We start from the raw sequence: 5,690 nt of genomic DNA, 5'->3' as shown, positions 1-5,690 counted from the left end.
GGAGGCAAGTGGCTTAGACTTGTCTTGAGGGACCCTCAACTGGCCCATGCTGGGGCCAGGACCAAACTGGGGGTCAAAGGGCCAATGTGGCCCACCGCAAGGGATGCCTAGAGCAGAGAGTCTCAGGATCCCAACCGGCCTGAGACAGGGCCAGGGCCTAAGGGGGAGCCAAAGTTGCCAGAGAGGAGACTGCAGCTAAGGGAGTGAAGGGCACAGCTGAGTTTAGCTGCCTAGGATGCCATCTACAAGGCTTGGGCCACAGTGTAGGGATGGAATGGAGCTGTGACTATTCCCCTAAACATTGAGGTTCAAAATGGGCAACCTCCCACCTAATTAACATCTCAATACTATTACATCAAGGCATGGCAGATGAGTGAGGTGGGTGGGCAGCCCATAGAAGGTTGGCCGGTGCTTGCACCAGGTGTGAAAGTTTGCTCTTGTACACCTTGCTATTGCTATCTTATTAGGAAAAAGGAGCCTGCCCCAGGGTCCCAGAATTAGCCCTTGTGCGCTACTGATCTGTGAGCTCTTCCCGAATCCTACAGATCCCTGTCCTGCTCTTGGGTACTTGGTGAGGCCCTCCCAGCCTGTCTGTGCTCTATTGCACTATTTGCTTTAAGGGCTCATTTTGTGGCCTCTGACCTCCCCTACTGCCACATCCATATTTCACAGGTGTTACCGTTCAGTCATTTTTCCTTGATGGGCCCTCACCCTTCTCAGCTGCTGCCCCTCTACTCTTGCTGGCCCCTTTGCTTAGCCCCACTGCACCGGACTGGAGCATACTGAGCGCCATTCCTGGTTTCGCCTCTCTAGAACTATGATCTCCGCCCTTTTTGGGGCACTGGACTCTCTAGCCCTGTCTTTACTCTTTTTGGGCACTAAACCTCCTAGCCCTGTCTTGCCCTTTTTTGGGCTTTGGCCTGCTCAGCCTAGGCTTCAGCCCTTTAAGGTTGCCATCTATTAGCACTTTAAACCCAGCCCCTGGCAGGGCTCAAAGCAATCACGTGCCCCTTGGACACTATTGGGTTCTCCTACCTCCCCTATTAGTCCCAAACCTGACTACTGGTCATAAACTTAAACAAAAGTGTAAGTGGGATAGTCAATCTTATCCTTGTCTCTCCTTTATACTTGCCTGCCACAACTTGGATGAAAGAGAAAAGAAAGGAGGTTAATGCTTTTTATTGTTCTTGGATAGAATAATGCCACCCTGATGTCAATTGCTCACAGTGTAAGTTTTATTTCCGGCTTAACAGTGGTGAGATAACAATATTCTCGCCAATTACTTCGTTGGCAAAGGTAGTCAGTGTTACAATCAGGAAATACTCAGACTAGTTACTTTGTATGTACTTAATAAGGATTCTTCACCACTAATTATCTCATTAGTGGCATGCACTCTCCGTGTTCCTCATTCTTTGTGGGTGCACGATCCTGGGAGTAGTCTCTAGCTACTCCCACTCTCAATCTGTTTCCTTGCTCCCAGTTCCACAATCCCACTGGGCTCCAGACTTGGGGATAACCCCAATCCCCCTTTCTCAAGATGAGGGGCACAATCCCTTCTTCTTAGAGGTCCCAGCAGATCCACCGCCCGGTGTCTCCATCTTTCCCCGCACTCACCAGCACAGCAGAGTTTACAGGCAAGACAATCTCCTTTGCTGCTGATCTGCCACATACCTCAGGGCTTCACTCTTCCTGGAGTCTGTCCATATCTCTGGTGAGTTGTCTTCTTTTATCTGTGGGAGCTTCGCCACTCCTCACTTCTTCTTTTGGTGCCCAAAGGCAATCAGTCTTTCTCCCAACGCCGGTTTTATGCCTCCTTCGGTGGGCTAATTACCCAGTCTTGTCCCAGGTGTGCAACTCCCCCCCCCCGGCAGATTTCATTGTCAGGTCAGTCTGGCCTGACCTTATCTAAGTAACAGGGCTCTTGCCTGAGGCCCTGTTACAAAAAGCATAAGCATACTGGCTATAACTCAAACTCCAAGCCTTCTTGCTTTATCACAACCCTCCTCATCCTGTGTCATAGCTCCCTGCAAGCCCCTAGTTTCTTACTTGCAGTCCCAGCAGGATCCCAGGCATTAGCTCAGCCACAGGCAGCTTGCTGCAGAACTCTTCCCCCCTGTGGCTTCCCTCCTGCTCCCCAGGCCAGATTCAATGCCTTGGCTCAGGCCCTGGGCTTATATGCCTCCCAAACCTTGCCCATTTCCAGTCATGTGGCTCCCCAGCCACCTGCAGGTGTTTCTTATTGGGCTGTCTGGCCTCCCAGGCAGTCTACAGTTGCTAATTTAGCAGCTGTAGTAGTACTCCTGTTACCCAAGCAGGGTTCTACCCTACTGTACTATTGCAGAGTTGCTACCTCTGCAACAGGCACTCATAGCCTGTACCCTGGCTGCCTGTACCCTGGCTGCCTATTCTTCTACAGCCAGCTCATCAAGGGCAGTGTTTTCCTCTACCTGGGCTGTTATATGCTGATGTATCTCTCTTGAAGTAATGGGGAGCCCTTGGCTCCCTATTACACAGTGCTCAACTCCTTACACAGGGGCTGGGCAGTAGGGGTAAAGGATCATCCAGACAGGGACAAGCCTGAACCTGGCTTATCTACTTGGCTCATCTGCTTATCTCCTTTCACCTCACTTACCTCCTAACATCTTGATGCTTGGATGCTTATCTTGCTGGGGTGATCTGACCCCAGCTGACTTCCTGCCCCTTGGGCAGGGGGCTGGATCCAATGATTTCATGAGGTTCCTTCCAGCCCTAAAGTCTATGAAATCTTGGAGCACCCTTCAAAGGTTCTGGTGGCACTCCAGGATACCCTGGCACCTTGGTATAGAATCACTGCGCTAGAAATTGCACAATGAATGCACTGCAGATAAGAAGGAAGGCATCTACCAGAGGGCTCTATAGAGCCTCAATAACAATTTAAAGCCATCTTCCTTTTTTGAGAACCTGCGGTGGTATGCCGGTTCAGACATTACCTGCCTTTTCCCTGGTAAATTTCCCTGGGGCACAGTTAGCTCTATTTTCATATGCATAGGTGAAGAGAGAATTGAATGGAGCCCTGTCTCTCTAAATACTCATGCTGCAATATTAAGCTAATTAAAGGACTGTTCTCTCTTAATTCAAAACATATCTCAGTGGTCTATCCAGTGGATAAGAGAGCAATTTGAAGTGCAGATCAGAAAGGAAAATTTTGCCCTAAATCTTGTAAAGTCTCTTGGGAATGATGCTTTTTAGCCAATTTTAAAGATATTAAAAGATATCAAAAGAAGTTTCTTTATAAATTAATCTTCACATTTTCTGTCAAGAAAAATATGAGCTCCATCTATCCATCAGGAAGTTATTTCACTTATTCATACAAACCAATCCAATGTCATAAATTAGTATAAATTAGAAAATGATTCCAAATGATTCCTTTAGATTGAGCTCTGTGAACTAATTTTAAACAATCTTATTCAATGCAGCTTTGTGAAAGGAAAATTAATAAGCAGCTTCCTTAGGAAAGTAATACAATTAATTAACTATTTTAAATTCATCCCTGAACCAACCTCGATGACCGATTGCATTTATTCAGAAAAAGTACCTTGCTGTACAGAACAGTAATATATTTTCCATAGTGTTCAGTATTTTGGCTTTAATCTAGACAATAGATTGAATTATTGGACTAGACACTGCCTTCTACCTGAGCAGCACTTGGCATATTTGAGGAGGGGGATGCAGAGCTTTAAATAAACCTCATGTTCCCCTGATTAAAGGGCCAATCTTGATGGACCTCATCACCTAGTGTCACAGGAATGCCATTTTGTTGGATATTATGTCACATGCTGGTGGCCAGAGTATAGGTATGTGCCATCTTCACCATGTCTGTGAAACAGCTCTACATCACAAGAGAATTCCCTTGCACTGAATCAGTCCTCCACTGGTTACTTGAGTCAGGACTGCTCTATGCTGGTGGCATAATGCAGTAAGACCTGCCCATTTTATTTATTCCCTGAGACCCAACATCTAGTCTGAAGACGGCAGGGCTTGAATGCAAAGGAACCAGTTTGGCTTCACTATGCAGAAATGGATAAACAGGAATTGGAAATTTCAGATTCCTGCTGGCTGTGACAGTTGACTCCACTGGCCTCATTCCTTACCTAACAGGGGATGCAGGAGTGCCACCACCTTTCTAGTGTGGTAAGAAGGAGTTTGAACCTAGTCTGCAATATCACTGACCAAAGTCCCACTACCTGGGCTTTACAGGGAAATATTTTGGCCCGAAACAAGTTTAGCTAATAAAAAAGATAATGCTTTTTTCTGGACCTGAATGAGTGACAATAAATATTTGAAGCATAATTTAATTGGAATAGTAAAACTGTTTTCACTGTTAACCAAATCTAATGTTGAAGATACAGGAGAAGGAATTGGTTTTATATGAGCTGCTTTTTCAGTAAGGAAAAATTTGGAGTAATAAAGTTGACTTTGTGGCATTTCCACATAGTAGCATAAGTGTTTGGAGCAAAAACCAAAATATCAGTAGTGCAGTTTAGTTGAAAAGCTGGGTGAATTAGCAGCCTTAGAGTGGGTGGTTTACAACAGACTCAAGTAATACAAGCAATTTGATTATTTTATTTTTGGGTTTCTATACATAGTACCTTTTCCAGTTACATAAGAACTGCTTTAATCCAACAGCTCATGGCAAAATTGTAACTGTGCAAAATGTTCCCCTCATTTTTTTCAAATCTAGTATCTTTGGATTCTTTTTCATTTCATTTGTCTCTCATGTGTTTTTCCTTTCTCCATTTCAGCAGCCTGGTTGTCAGTTGGTGCGACTACACAAGATGCTTTACTGCGCAGTTGTCTAGTTTACCATTACTAAGTGCATGCATCTACACTTGTGCACGTTTATTGCACAGTAAAAACCTTTAACTGTGATTATTAAAAGTGTGATTATTAAATATGCAGTATCACATGTATAGACGCAACCCAACTGCAGCCTAGGAGCCTCTCCTGCTCCAGGGCTGGGCTGTCTCTATGGTAGTCCCTGCATTCAGGCTATAAAAGCCTGCAGACATTTTGTGTCCTGGAGCACACACCAGGGAGCCTGAGGGCACTGCAGTGTGTGCCCTGTGCCCTGTGCCTGCCTGCATCCCAGCAGTATTGACGGTCACTGAGCTGCCACAGAGCTGCCAGGGCACAGCTGTTGGGCCAGGTGGCTGCTGAACAGGGCTGCAGGCTGCTGCAGGCCTGTGAGCTCCCCAGGGCTGCTTGCAGGCTGTCTGTGGGAGCAGGGCCAGTGCCACCTCCCAGCTGCACACTCCCAGCAGCCTGTCTTGCACCTTCAGGTGCTGTGGGGCTTAGCCTCTGCCTCACAGCTGCCAGACCCTTGCTGTGCCCTTGTGCTGGGTGCTGCTAGCAGCTGCCCAGGGTCAGCAACAGAGGGACAGCCACGCAGGGGCTCAGAGAGCTGGTGAGGGACCCAGCAGCATGGCCTCATCCTCCCCATCCAGGCCCGGCACAGCCTGCATGTGCACGCCCATGCCCTCCACCTGGGGTCCCAACTGGAGCCAGGAGAAGGTTGGCAACCTCATAGCACTCTGTGGCAATGAAGAGGTGCTGCGCCAGTGTGAGTGGAGTGGGCGCTCAAACACCCACATTTATGAGGCCCAGTTGGGGGGGATGAGGGAGCAAGGACACAACCAGTTGGCACAGAAGTG

The sequence above is a fragment of the Alligator mississippiensis genome, chromosome 1 (assembly GCF_030867095.1).
Source record: "Alligator mississippiensis isolate rAllMis1 chromosome 1, rAllMis1, whole genome shotgun sequence".
NCBI lineage: Eukaryota > Metazoa > Chordata > Crocodylia > Alligatoridae > Alligator > Alligator mississippiensis.
The sequence above is the reverse complement of the archived record's forward strand: the minus strand, read 5'-3'. Positions refer to the sequence as shown.